This window comes from Grammomys surdaster, unplaced genomic scaffold, assembly GCF_004785775.1.
Source record: "Grammomys surdaster isolate TR1022 unplaced genomic scaffold, NIH_TR_1.0 126178, whole genome shotgun sequence".
NCBI classification, from domain to species: domain Eukaryota; kingdom Metazoa; phylum Chordata; class Mammalia; order Rodentia; family Muridae; genus Grammomys; species Grammomys surdaster.
This window is the reverse complement of record NW_021620984.1, coordinates 8,833,370-8,846,952: the sequence shown is the minus strand read 5'-3', so window position 1 is coordinate 8,846,952 and position 13,583 is coordinate 8,833,370. Positions and strand designations below refer to the sequence as shown.

Below are 13,583 nucleotides of genomic sequence, written 5' to 3'. Positions count from 1 at the left end.
TCCCTCCTTCCTCTCTCTCTCTCTCTCTCTCTCTCTCTCTCTCTCTCTCTCTCTCTCTCTCTCTCTGTCTATGTGCACATGCACATGTATAGGCCAGAAGTCCACATTGGGTATCTTTCCCAATCTTTAAAGATTTACTTATTTTATGTGTCTGAGTGATTTGCTGGCACACGTGCATGTGTACTGTGTATGTGCCTGGCACCTGTGAAGGAACTGGAACTACCCACAGTGTGAGCCACCCTGTAGGTGCTGAAAACTGCACTTGGGTTTTCTGTAAGCTAGCAAGTAGTCTTAACCTCTCTCTAGACTTCTGGTTTGTTTTGTTTGTTGTTGTTGTTTTCCTTTGTTTGTTTGTTTTGTTTTGTTTTGTTGGTTTTTTTGAGATAGTGTGTCTCAACAAACCTGTAGCATACTAAGTTTGCTAGAAGGCTAACTAGCCAGTCCACAGGATGTGCCTGTCTCCAGCTCCCTGGTGCTGAAATTACAGGAGACTTCTTTTCTTTAATGTGGATGCTACAGCTGGAACTCAGCTCCTTCCTCATCCGTGTGAGCCCCACACTTTACTGCTGCACCTTCCTCCCTGGTCCCTGGTGACTTTTAAGCACTGAGCGTCCCCCATGCTGTGCAGCTCAGAGTCTGCTTCCTTTGCTATGCAGTCATCATCATATTTTTAAAGTGTTCTTTTTATATGTTATCAGATTCCAGCCAACTTTGCTAGTTCTCAAATAAATGATCATATTCCCGTGATGCTAAGACATACATGGTTTGCAATTTAACTTCCCAGAAAACAAGACATGTCTCAGCCAGCCCATGGCCATGGCAGCTTTATCATGTTCATCCAAGAAAACCCAGCAAACGCAAGAAGATTCTGAACAGAGATGCAGCTCGCTGACTTAGGAGTGCTTCTGTGCCCACTGTTCACTGTTTCTCAGACTGGGGGTCTCAAAGGCTTACAGAGCATGAGCAACAAACACTGCATCTGAGGGGTGTTGAAGTGGTGCAGCCCAGGCCTCTATTACTCTATTATCTCCTCTTCCTCTTTCTCCTCCTCCTCTTCCTCCTCCTCCTTCCTCCTTCCTCTCTTTCTCCTTCTTCTCTTCTACTTCCTTCTTCCTTATTTTTCTTTCTTATTTTTCTTACTCCTCTTCCTTCTCCTCCTCCTCTTCATCCTCCTCCTTCTTTTTCTTTTCTACTTCCTTCTTCCTTATTTTTCTTTTTCATTTTTCTTCCTTCTGCTTTTCCTCCTCTTTTTCCTCTTCCTCCTCCTCCTCCTCCTTCTCCTCTTCCTCCTTCTCCAGCTCTTCCTCTTCTTCATTTCCTCCTCCTCCTCCTTCTTCTTCTTTCTCCTCCTCCTCCTCCTCCTCCTCTTCTTCCTCCTCCTCCTTCTCTTTCTTCTTCTTCTAGATTTACTTTTATTTTCTTAAATGTTTAGGTATTCATATAAAGGTATGGAAGGCAGGGTAATATATGCTCACAAGTGCAGGTGACCAAAAAGAAGTCAAAAGAGGATATAGATTCCCTGAAACTAGAGTTACAGACAATTGTGAGCTGCTCAGTGTGGGTTCCTCTAACTGAACCCTGGTTCTTTGGAAGAGCAGTCCACATTCTTAACTAATGAGCTACCTCTTTCCCACCAGCCCCAGTATTTTACATCCATTGATTGTGAAATGTCAAACTTTGAAAAGCCCTAGACAGTGAATGCTGCCATTGAGAACAGTCCAAGTCTGTATGTGAAGAATTTTAGGAATATCTTCACCTAATAATTTCAAGTCTTTCTTGCACACAGAGGGATAGATGGGAAAAGGGCACTCTAATGGATTTGAGAAAGAGCTTACAACAAACAGTAATCAAACTCCCAATGTACAAAAGAACATTGCATTTCATTTGCATTGGCAGCATGCTGTTCTTTTTTTTCCTCTTTCTCATTTTAGTAGAACATAAAATATCAGTGTATCACATAATCTGAGTTTCTCATTTTGTTGGAACTTATTGGCACCTAAAATAAATACCTTACATGGGGAAGGTACCCAACAGATACCTGATAATAATGATGGGTAATAAAAGCAGCCAAAATAAAGAGCCCTGTGCATTGCTCTATTAAAACAAACCACCTAACGAAATGTTCCCTAAGGCCTTCTTTCTAAACTACATAGGCATAGTGACATAAATCTGAACACTTGGAGAGTAGAGGCAAGAGGATCCTGCGTCCAAAGTTGCTCTAATCTATGTAGCAGGACTCAGGCCAGCCTTGTTTTTGTGAGACCCTGTCTCAAAAAGCCGAGTGCAGGTGGCACATCTCTGTTGTTGTTGTTGGTGGTGGTGGTGGTGGTGGTGGTGGTGGTTGTAGATAGTGGTGATGCGAGTTTAATTCTGTGATATAAGAAGTGGAGATACGGCCTGGTGGTTGGTTAAGAGTGGGTATTACTCTCGAAAAATTTCCCAAATTTTGGTTCCCAGCATCCATGTTTAGTAAATCACAACTGCCAATAACTCCAGATCCAGAATCTGCCATCTCTGGCCTCTGCAGTCACAAACAAACATACACATACAAACATATATGCATACATATGCACACGCATACAAATACATATACCATATACATGCCCACCCGAGCCCCCTCCCCCACCACACACATACACATAATTAAAACCACATCTTTTTAAAAAATTAAAATTGAAACATGGTGCATGGTAGCTTCCCAATCCTTGGGGAGATACATCTCTACCATACAGAACAAGCCTTATCTCCTCTCTTGCCCAATCCAAAACTACAACTACATCCACCTTCCTGGGGACTTCTTGCCTCTACACTGTCATGCCTACTCCTTCCCTCAACATAGAAATCCTGTTTCTGCCTGTCAGAGAGGTGACCCCCCTCTTCATCTACCTGAACTAACTCAAGTACAGCTTTTCATGAAACACATAGACTAATGATTTTTCTCTTTGCTCCCTGGAGGTAATTACTCTGAGAAATCCCGTTGTGGCATCACTAGGGATTGGTTTATGTTTTCACCTCCACCCTAGAATGTGGGCCTTGATTTACTAATCTGGTACCTGATGCTATTCTTGGTACATATGATGAATGAAGGGAACATTTGATTGGATGAAGGAACAGCATTCAGGGAAGGTACAACGCAATAATACCTCTTCTGGATTCACTTGCTTTCCTATTCATTCACTGTCTCTACATCTGCATGCATGATGCATGATAAGAAGACAAAGCCAACCCGATTCTTGCCATTGAGAACTCCAAGTTCTAGCCGACAGTGATAATGATCCATAAATGTGCAAGCAGATATACAGACAATGTGAGTGTGGTCAACCGTAGGCTGGCTAACACCCTGTGTCCAAATGCAGCTACTAATCTTAAAGGGAAAGGTGTCTCTGTCCATAAATGTCCACTCTGTGTCTTCAGAAACATGTTTGAGATCCCCCTCAGGAACTTCTCTCCCCTGAGATGTATTCCTGTGCAGCTCTGGCCCAGCGCTCTATGTCTTCAGTTCTTTTCTTCCCCAGCTGTGCTCCTAAGGGCAACCTAGCCTCAGAAGTGAACTCCCCTCAGGAGCATCTCTCTGCCCCCAGCATTCCCTGGATGTTCTTCCAGTAAAGTTCTTCACCACACATAAGGGTATTAAGGGGTTATGGGAGTAAAGAAAGTAGGGCTATTAGGGAGGATAAGGTAACCACAATTTGAAGAAGCAGGCAGAGAAAGTATTCATCACGTGGAGGGCAGAGGGTGGGACTGAATGGCCTCCAACAGCTTCACTAGCGGGATCCAGTATCCTTCAATGCCAGTTAATAGCCAGTGCCTATATCTTCCTCACTGATCTCCACTGGTCCTTAGGATCTGCGATGGCCAATAATAAAACTCCCTTTTAACCTGTGAGGTCCAGAACCTCCAGGGAGGCACACTTCTGGACATGTCTGAGAGTTTTTGCAGAAAGGTTTACCTGCAAAGGGAAGATCCATCCTGACTGTGGGTAACACCTTTCTAGGTGTTGGGGACCTGGACTGAATAGGGGGGAAGAAGACAGCTGGCTTCAGCATTCATTTCCCCCTGCTTTTGACTTTGGATCCATGAGACCAGCTGGCTTATGACCCTGCTGCCCTGTCATCCCCACTAGAATGGGCTGTACCTTCAAACTGTGAACTCAAATTAACTGTCCTCCCCGAAGTTGCTTCTTATCTGGCAGTTCATCCCAGTAATGAGAAAAAGCAATTCACGCAGCATCTGATCATCCTTCTCGACAGGAGACAAAACAACGTAGGTTTCTTTCTTAAACCTGTGTTGTATGCTCATCTACTTTTTACAATTATATATCAGAACATTCCAGACATCTGTATCCATCACAATTTGTCTTGTAGTATAGCAATGCAATAACAATGAGAAACAAAGTACCAAAGAGCAGGTGATACTTTTAATTAGTTAGTTTCCATAACAACTGTTTTCCGAGTTAGATAATGTCTCCTAAGGCACAAAGGGGGTTAAGTCATTCCCCCTAGATCCCCACAGCTGATGCTGACAGAAAGGTTGGATCTGTGTGCAATGCATTTATTTGTTCAGTAAGTGGAGGAAAAATTAATTAATCTGGCATATGGGTTTGAAACTAGGATGGGGAGTAGCCCTTGGCTAAGCTGCTTGTGTCTCTGCTGAGACTCCAGCAGAGATACCCTGATGGACCGGTGTTCCACCACACTAGAAAGGACACTTCTTCACCCGGTTAAATCAGCCCTTCAGATCCTCACTCTGATGAGGTCCAGCCAGATCAGCAACATAGGAAGGAACAACCAGGAATGAAGCTTTCTTTCAAGCAACAGGGAGGCTCTCAATATAAGTGAAGAGTGCTTGCTTGATCTCAGCAGGACACAGCTTCTTTTTCCTAGCTGTATATGCTGCCCTTGGCAAGTCTTTTCCTGGATCCCGACGCCCACGGGATAGGGCATACTGCTTTCGCTTTATCTTCCTTCTGTGATTGAATCTCAACATTTGTATCAGAAGTGTTATATCAGAATCATTTATATCTGAAGGACAAAAGGTGACAGTTCTTATTTTCATTTTTTTTCTGGGCATTTGCGCATTTGGCTGCTTCCGGATTTGGCCTTTGCCTCCTCAGCATTTACAAACCCTGCCAAGTTTCACCCTGTTTCTCTCGTAGGTTTCTTTTCAATGGCTCCGGTGAAACCAACAGCATTTGTTTAAAAGAGCTTCTTGCCAGACTTCCTCTGCTGAAGCTGATGTTTCCTTACTGATTCAATACTGCTGGGACGACAGAGCCTGGGGCTGTTTCTGAGCTGGGCATGTGGCACTCCGCCTGCTCCTCCCTGGGAGGCATTGATTCCACTGGACACGGCGGTAAGTGGAAAAGGTCACCCTAGATACACTCCAGATGTGGCCGAGTGCCTCCCGAAAACAAAGTGTGTGCTTCCCCCACGGGAGAGACCTAGTTGCCAGACTCCCCTTCCCTGGCCACTTTTCAAGATTATGAGGGAACAAAGTCATTCTCAGGGAGCCCAGGTACAGCGTTCTCCTGAGCTTTGCTGAACGCAGACCTCTGGTCTTGAGCTGAGCCTAGCAAAACCTGTTTGTGCTCAAGGGGTTAGTTCTCAGAACAGGAAGCAGGTTGGTGGGTAGTATAATTACTGGTTAGTTTTGTTGTTATTGAATAACATCCCCGCAGGCTTCTACTGACACGTATAAATGCAGACTGTACGATGAAGGTCCCCTTTCAGTTTCTGTGATCATAGTCATTTGCAAGCCCAGCGCTTGGGAAGGCTGGACTAGCTAAAGGAACGTTGTTATTATGAAGCATCTTAGGCCTTGCTAACTCTGCTTCCTGGACCTCTTGCCTTCTTTCCCCACTACTTCTTATTCTGGAAGGGATGCAGAATGACAGGCTTCTGGTTCCTCCTTGTGGGATAGCCTTCTATGATACACTTGTTAGTGCTATGTGTGTAGATTATTTTATGTCAAGTTTTTGAAAGTGTTTTCAAAGGAACACCGGTGTTTTCACCACTTCTCCTGTGATAACGGTTTGTTCTTCTGTAATCATTTTCTTACTTTTGACTTACTTGGTATGCGGATTTCTGAAAAGCCTTTGGTAGGCTGGACTGGTTTGGGTGTTGGGAGTGGAACATGTGAAAGCCGTTATGGATATTAATGGAAATTAGAGTTCTTTGCTGGGTATGAAGGCATGAACTCAACAGCCTAAAGAGGTCTCCGTTTTCCAGTATAGTGTCCTAGAGAATGGATCCTTTGAACCAAACCCAATTTACTTCACTTTACTTTTCAATTTCAAATCTATCCAAGGCGGTTGTCACATTCCCCAATTAGGATGCTCATTATTCCTGTCATTTAGAAGATAGCTAAACACTTAAGATTGTGGAACAACCTTTGGCCCATTCCATTTGTTTTTAGAAATTAGGAACTTCTGCATATGCTTTATAAAACTGTGTTATTCCATTAAACAAACCATACTCCGGCTTTATTCCCCACACTGAGCCTTACAAAGACTTTCTTTGTTACAAGAGAAGAGATCTTTTGGTAGAACCGAGTGATGGAGGCTCTAGGATAGGTGTGCCCATGGAGTGTGTTGACCTAAGCAACAATGCTCTCATTGAGTTTTATAGCAAAGAAGGAACCAGATTAAGAAGGGGTTCAACCTGGGAACCAGTGGATAAGTGGCTTATGGTCAAGACACCAGGAAGCAGCAAAAGTAGGGAAACAGCAAATTTGTTCCAAGAAAGTACAAAATATCCTCCATAGTCTTCACTTACCGAAAATAGCTTTTCGGTAAGAAAAACAATAATCCCTTAGTTAGTTCATAGTTTATCAATCTTTACTTTTAACTTTACTAAGAAGCTATGTACCATCAAGTTACCTTAATCTTAAAATGGTTATCTATTCCAAGTGCTACATTTTATTCCATTAAAAAAAAACTTGACAACATGACAAGAAAAGGTTCAAAGCTATAGAAAAGTGGAAAGAGTTGCAAAATAAGATGAAAACATACTTCACCTAAGGCTCTCAAGGTTTTAGTATGGCGAATATTTGCACTGTCCTCATTTAGAAAGAAATGATAGACAATAGATAATGATAGACAATAGATAGGTAGGTAGATAGATGATAGATAGATAGATAGATAGATAGATGGTAGATGATAGTAACTAGATGGTATATAGGTGATTGATAGATGATAGACAGATGATAAATATTGATAGATATGTAGGTAGGTAGATAATAGACAAAAGACAGATGATGGGTATGGATATATTTGTGGTATAACTTAGCTCTTAGATAGATGTTAAATAGATGGTAGGTAGATGACAGATAAATTACAGATAGTATAAATTTGTATGGGGTATAACTCAGCTGTTAAAAGAATGACATATAATAGATACTGTATAATTTTACAGTTTTATCCAATATTATTTCTAAACATATGCTGTATTTATTTTACCAAGTTAATAGAGTATATTTATTTAGACTAGACTGTATATATTCTAGTATGATAGTACATGCTTTCATACAGAAAATAATGTCCAAGTAGAAATTCCCACCCTCATTCTTCAGTTTATTTCATAATAACTCCCCCCACAGAAATAGTGTATGTATTATCTTTATATGTCAGTGGATACCTTATTAACTTTTAATTAGATAACAAATGTAATTATGACACATAGAAATTTGAAACTATTTTATATAAGACATTTTGCTTAAAACGACACTGTAAGTCAACACTTCAACAGAGGAAACATGCAAAGCCGTTAGTAAAAATTTGAGAGAGGAGGTGATGTAAAAGGCCTCCAGATGAAGAGAGGTTCCATTTTGTTAGTGACTAGAGAGATAGAAAATCAAACAGTAACAAATGATGATTTCACTGCTACTTCTCTGGCCAAAATTTGAAAACTAGATGATACCAGGCATCCTGACTAATGACACCAAAGCAAGGAGGCCGCCAGGTCCAAAGCATTAGTGATATAGAAGACATCTCATCTCCCAGTGAAAGACGAGCCAGAAAGGCCAGACTTGCCTCTTAGAAGCCTGTCATTAGAATGCTTAAATGGACACCTTCTCGAGAAGAATAGGAGTTAGATATTTGAATTAGAATGGACCCGTAGGCCGAGAGAGATTGACAAGCTATGCCAGACAGAGTTTGAAGAGAGAGGTTTTGATATAAGGGAAAAGCCAGTGAGGACCCAAGCCCTTATACAGAGCTGTACTTAGCAAGCCCTCTGCAACCTTGGGTTCAACATCAGCAGATTCAGCCCATCACTGATAAAAAAAAAACAAAAAACACAACTCACAAATGCCTCTGTGTGGTGTAATACATAGTAGTACATACCTATAGCGCTAGTACTAAAGAGACAGAGGCAGGAAGACCAAGAATTCAAATTCAGCCTCAACCATGTAGCAAATCTGTCTTGCCTAGGGTTTCATTGCTATGAAGAGACACTATGACCACAGCAACTCTTATAAAGAAAAGCATTTCACTGGGGCCACCTTACAGTTTCAGACGTTTTTAGTTTCTTATCTCGGTAGAGAGCACGGCAGCATTGCAGTCAGACATGGTGCTGGAAAAGGAGCTGAGAGCTCTGCATCTTGATCTATAGGCAGCAGAAGACTGCATCCTACACTGGATGTAGCTTAAGCATAGGAGACTTCAAAGCCCACCCCCCACAGTGACACACTTCCTCCAACTAGGCCACACCTACATCAACGAGGCCACACCTCCTAATAGTGCCACTCCCTATGAGCTAAGCATTCAAACACATAAGTCTATGGGAGCCATTCAAGCCTATTGAATAGGGAAGCCTATTCAAACCACCACAAAACTCAAGGTCACTGGAAGCTAATAAGACCTGCCTCATTAAAAAAAAAACAAAAACAAAAACAAAACCATATGTATCTAGACTTCTTAACAACATTTTCTAAGTAATATGACACAACATACATAGTATTTACATTGAATTTGATGTGGTCTGCATGGCAACACACCATTTTGTATAAAGGCCTTGAACATATGATGGTTATGCTGTTGTTGGTGAGAGAAGGCTGTCCTGGAACCTTTCTCCCGTGGTTTAAGCACCAATAAAGATGAATACAGGACAACATAGGCTTACAAGATAGCAATGGATTGGTTTCAGTTCCTACTAGCTTTCTAGTCCCACACAACATGGGGGTTCCAGGTTCTCCTCTTTAAAGAAAGAACTGTTTATGGAGTAGGAGGTGTATGATAAAGGAAGGAGACCCTTTGAATCCCAAAAGAAAATGATTAATGGTTTCCATACCCAACTAAGCAACCATGTAAGTAGAATAAAGACATTTTCAGACATAACATGAAAAAAATCATGTAAAAATCCAAAATAACCTCTGAATATTTGTTGGTTTCTTCTATGAAGTATTTAATTAGAATCAAGTAACTCTTCCTAAAATGATCGCATCCATAAATGTAAGATATTTAAAAATGAGATAAAATCCAGAATGCACATGAAATCTTACAGAGCTGTAGGATATCATTAACTATTAAGGAAGACACACATAGCAACTTATACCTGTAGTCAGAGCTATTTAATAAGCTGAAGCAGGAGAATTCCTTGAGTTCAGAAGTTGACGTCCAGCCTAGGCAACACAGTTAGATCACTTCTTACATTCAAGAAAATATATGCATTGAGAAGCTACAGTACTCAAGTATAGAAGGCAATAATGTATGGGCCAGATTAGCTTTCAAGCTGTGTCAGAGAAAGTCTGTTAATGAGTAAAAAGGCACAACAGGTCTCCAGACAACAGAGACAGATCCCTGCACAGTGCGGGCACAGCGGTGAGCTCTGTTTAAGAGTACCACTGGTGAGTGCTCTATTTGAGCAAGATGTTGAAGGATAGAGGCAGCTTGGACCCAAGGTTAAAGGTGCTATATGGGGGTTGAGTAAAGAACTTTTCAGGAAACGGAAACATCCAGGAGTTCAGGAGGCCTGTATACCTCAAGATTCGGACCTTTGGGATTAAAGAGCGGACAATGCTTAAGGAATTGTCATGGCCAGTTCAAATCTAGCAACCTCGGCGACTTAACAGAGGATAACTCCCGTGACCATCTATAGTGTGGGACTCTAGCCAAGCAGGAAGGGTCCACTCACTCCTTCTTACTGGACATACTGATCCTGTGTGGGTCAATGACAAATCTGTTGGACAAGGAGAGGAAACAGGATTCCTTAAATCTACATCCACGGAATTCCTGTCATATTGACCCTGGGAGTGACGACAGAAGTCAGGAATGTTAACTTGGGCAGGGAAGATGCAATCCTCCCAAAACATAAATCAATGTCTCCTAGCAAACAAAACTTGTCTATTTACAAGTCCAAAGTGTTAACACACCATTTCAAATAGGTTGATAGGAGCAAAGCTAACTAAGACACTGAATATATATCAAATCAAATATGACTGGAGACAATACTTAAAGCATAGAAAAGGCTGGGGGAGGGGTCAGAGATTTAAATGGCTAATGGCATTAACCATGGAAGAGTCCCGAGGAGGTAGGCTTTTGAGAGAATGTGGAACGCAATGCAAGCTACTCCTGCCTTGAAGGGAATGCTTACATTCTCAAAGGGATTTTTCACTTGATGTGTATGTCTTAAAGTATTTTAAGATTAAAAATAAAGTATAATTGCATTAAAGAGAATTTCCTACAGAAACTGCAATAGAACTTTTAAAAGCTCTAAACTGTGTGATGTATAAAAACATTAAACACATTCTATAGATAAATGGATAATTCAGAATTACTAAACTAACTCATCTGACTAGGCTATTATTTTGACCGTGTATAACACACAAGTCACGGGGTTTTATTTGAGTTAAGTTGGCTATAAGATTGTCATTGGGGGAAAAACCAGAAAAACAAAAAACAAAACAAAACAATAACAATAACAAAAACAGCCGTCTTTATTTATCAGTCTCGTTCCAGCCCCTTCTAAGGTAGAACCTGGTTTCACCCACGGTTCCAGTTAGTGCCTCTCCAGCGATATGCATATTATTAACCTGGATAGAGAAGAATACAGCTTTGCTTCGTTGATCTCACAGTGTAACACTGACACAACAAAAGTTCCCTAGAAAAGCAAGGGGGCGGGGTGAAGGCCCAGGGCGCTTGCGCTGTAGGTGAAACATTTAGAAAGGTAACAGAAGCTGCCCTCCTCGAAAAATGATGAGTTTGATTTAAAAAAAAAAAAAAAGAAAAAAAAAGAAAGAACAGAAATTAACAAGCTGTGTCGTGTGCTGCACATGACCAGCCATGCTCGCTAAGTCTGTCTGTTGGCTGTTGCTATGGCTACGAAAAGCCAGTGGAACCCAATGAGCTGTCTGCAGCCTCGCTGAGGGGACCAGCCATTTTACTTATGGAAAGCAGTGTGGCATAGAGCTTCGCTGTGGAAGAAGCATTTAAAAAAAAAAAAAATCTTTGGAGAGAAGAGAGCCACAGTGGGCATGCTAGTGCACAATTATTGCAGCCACGTGTGCCCGCAAGCTGGCCCTGCGACAAGCTGTTGACTGCTGTTGCAATTAGCTGATTGGAGCACGGGGACTGCAGGGTGATAATGCTGCGTATCCGCTCGCGGGCAGCAGGAAAGGGTTTTGTCTCGGGAAGGCAAGCCTGCCCTGCACAGTTATCTCTGAGGCTCCCTAGCTGAGAGAACCGGGGGCTCTAAAGGGAGGGGGTCGCACTCCGCGAGCACAGGTTCTGGGCCAGGCTGTTGCTTATGAGCCGCAGGTCTGGGAAAGCAGGTGTGTGCTCGGATGGGCACTGGGCTGGAACGCGGGCAGACGCTCTCGGGTTCACCTGCTTCCTGTTAACAGACTGTTGGCTCACAGAGCATCTGCTCCTACAAGCTGAGGCTGCTGCGGCTGAGAAAGGGGTTCCCGGCATCCCACTTGACTGACGGAGGTAAGCTTTTTTTCCTCCTTTTTCGAAACCTCAGCATAAAATAATAAAGGGAAGCAAAACTTAACCTGAATAAATTTTACATTGATCGTTATGATCTGAAATTGAGGAAACATACACACATTACTTCCACATATTAGTGTCTCAGATACAGAGTTAACTTGGTGAGTTGAGATTCCAGAAACTGTACGATAAAGAAAAAAACAGCGCTGCTGTTTTGTGTGCGGATTTAAAATAAATATTTACTGTTTGAACAAACTATCATGGCTTGTCTTTCTGGACAGACCTGATAGCCAATAACCTTTCTCTCCGCCAGAACAATGGATTCTTTTGTGATACCCTTTGACACGTTAAAAGAACCACACAGCAAATCGGCAGAATGCAAGCTGTGGAATATTTGTTTTTGATCCTCATAAACGTTTTAAATCTTTACACCTATGCACACCTTTAAAGTAAGGGACTCTGTTCCCGATATAGGTCATAACAGTCAGTGGATTTTGTACTTGCTTATTCTGAACCGAATAGCCCGGTGTGCTGTTTGATTTAGTCCCTGGCAGTTACAGAGCAAACACTGTAGGTATTGCAAGTTGCTCACACCTCCTCTCCCAATATCCTGCATGCCAGGCTACCCCAGAGCACAACACCACCATTGTGCTCCCCAAGCTCAGAATCCAGGGAAAGAAAAGAGATGAAGTCTTTGCATTGAAATCAAGGGATTCTATAGGATGTGGCAGGAAAACTTGTTTTCTTGCTTAGTTTTCTTTTCACAAGTAGATAGATTTTATAGGACGGCGAAACAAAAAAATACCACATGCTTCCTACAGATGCACACACCAATAATGAGAGCGGTATCTGCTGCTGGCCACTGGTTGAGAGTGACACAGACTTTGAATTGAATGGGGGCTTGCCCCTTCTAAGCATTGCTGTGCTTAATAGTCTCTTAGGAACAAGCTGGTACTGTGGATTGAAATTCCGGAGGAATGGATCAAGGAATGAGAAAATTCTGCTGTAGCACCATTTCGGCCGTTTCTAAGTCAATTCTACCGCTGGTATACCAGAAATGTCTGATTAGTCATAAGGCTGTTGCAAATAGTAAAAAAATGATTTTGTTGAAAACTTCTGCTAACACCTCTATCATCGAAAGATGGAGTTTGCCACGAAATTTCAAATAGTTACCGAGGTCTTTTTTCCAAAAAGTAATTTATTGTTTCCTGTCTTTTTGTGGCTAAATATAGACTGGATAAGGAGTCTCCCAATATAGTTAATTGTGACGTCTTCACTGATACATGTGGACAGGAATCACCTGTTTCATATGTTAGCGTACACTCAGAGGAGCACGTCATAAATCATAAGGAGGGGGGTATTTTATAATTTTCTTCTTGTCATCAGTATCCAGGATGTAAAGATTTAGACTAAGAATCCTCAATGCGGAGACACGTGAGCGCTTGCGTGGTAGATAAGGAAGCCTGCGGCCAGGGCTCTGGCGGAGTGGGAAAGGTTCCTGGAATAAAAACGCTAAGATAATGGGATTTGTACTCAGTTTAGCTCTCAAGGCAAAGTAACCGAACAAACGCCGATAAGTCAAGTTCTTTGACTAAAACCTCTCAGCCATGTAGATCATTCAGGGAGAATAGGCTGTTCGAATACCTACAGTACACCT

The 13,583-nt window shown here is 42.0% G+C and overlaps 1 protein-coding gene across 8 annotated transcripts in view; it reads left to right on the top strand.

The window, feature by feature from the left end:
• The window catches only part of Sorbs2 (sorbin and SH3 domain containing 2), a 308,074-nt gene that overhangs the window by 98,654 nt on the left and 195,837 nt on the right, over nt 1-13,583 (top strand). For 2 of the 8 annotated variants that reach the window (XM_028757683.1, XM_028757687.1), the window contains exon 1: nt 11,404-11,926. The exons of 1 other annotated variant lie outside the window; for it this stretch is intronic. The gene's annotated coding sequence lies outside the window, so the exon portion shown is untranslated. Of the gene's footprint in view, nt 1-11,401; nt 11,927-13,583 lie in introns of those variants that run through there. 5 more of the 8 variants (XM_028757686.1, XM_028757685.1, XM_028757680.1 and 2 more) reach the window with 4 other exon arrangements.